Below are 1358 nucleotides of genomic sequence, written 5' to 3' on the forward strand. Positions count from 1 at the left end.
TCAGGAAGATCATAATTGTCTGAACTAGACATCTACAAGGGAGAAATTCAAGTTTAGTTGATTTAAGTCCTTAATATAACACCCAAATGAAATATTAAGGCTAGGACCCAACACAATAATTTACAATTCGGAAGAGGGATGTCGTAATCCAATTGCAAATTATTTGAAGGTGGGTAAATGACGATTTACCAATTTCCACCATGAAAAACGAAAATGAACTTTAGGTTTTAAATGAATTGAAATTCCTAGATCCTTTGAGATTCATTGAACTTTTCAATGGCATGTTTAATCTCGATTATTCCCTCTCAAGATTTTGACTTGGATGTCGAGGATCACAAACAAGGTGTGAATAACCATGCAAATTAGCTTGGTACATTTAATGTTACAAATCATCCAATCAAAGTGCTGGTTAACCACACACACTCCATTGATCCATGATTAACATCAAGCTACCCTTTTCCACACATTGTCAGTACCAAATTAGTGTGTCGTTTAACCACACACGCTCCACTAACGACTTAACAAGGTGCAAAGTGCAGTTTCATGGGTTAGCACCAAATTCACATTTTTCCTAAGTAACTAAGATTTGGAATTTATAAGTGTTTAGTTACTTGTTATTTTCATTATACTTTTAATGAGAATTAATGTCCTATCCTACCCGTTAGGCTAACGACCCTCCACCAGTCAAGGAAGCGGTGGGTGAGAGTGGACACCCATTAAACTACCATTTTATAGGCAGTAACCTTATACCCCCCTTATACACCGGCTTCGTGAATGAGGCCTACTAACGGTAAGACTGACTTTTAACTTATATATATATATATATATATATATATATATATATATATATATATATATATATATATATATATATATATATTCGGCTTTTAATTTTATATAGTATAAGGGTGTATTTTAAACTTTTAAAATACTTGATGGTTTAATCTATTAATAAATTATACTCTTAATTTAATTAAACTTAAACCATATGATTATGGATTTAATAATACTCTTTTAGTTAGTCATTTAGTTAACTATTAATAAACTCCATAAGAATTAATTGAACTATTCAAAACGCATCAAGATGATAAATCAAATTAAAACTATTTAATTAATTCTAAGTTATGAACTCATGAATTATATTTTTGAAAACTTTGCAAACTACTAGGGTTTCTATGAATTCAATGTTTCTTAATTGAGACTTTTCAACTTTCAAAACTTGAGGGAAAGTTTTGTAATTCTTGAAAAACTTTTGAACTCCATAACTTAAGGAGTTAATTTGTTTTATTAAGATGAGACTTTTCAAGTTCCATAACTTATGGAACTCTTCAAAAACATTAAGATCAGTTTAACTAATA

Source organism: Lactuca virosa, chromosome 9 (genome assembly GCF_052849685.1).
Source record: "Lactuca virosa cultivar CGN04683 chromosome 9, Lactuca_virosa_CGN04683_v6, whole genome shotgun sequence".
NCBI classification, from domain to species: domain Eukaryota; kingdom Viridiplantae; phylum Streptophyta; class Magnoliopsida; order Asterales; family Asteraceae; genus Lactuca; species Lactuca virosa.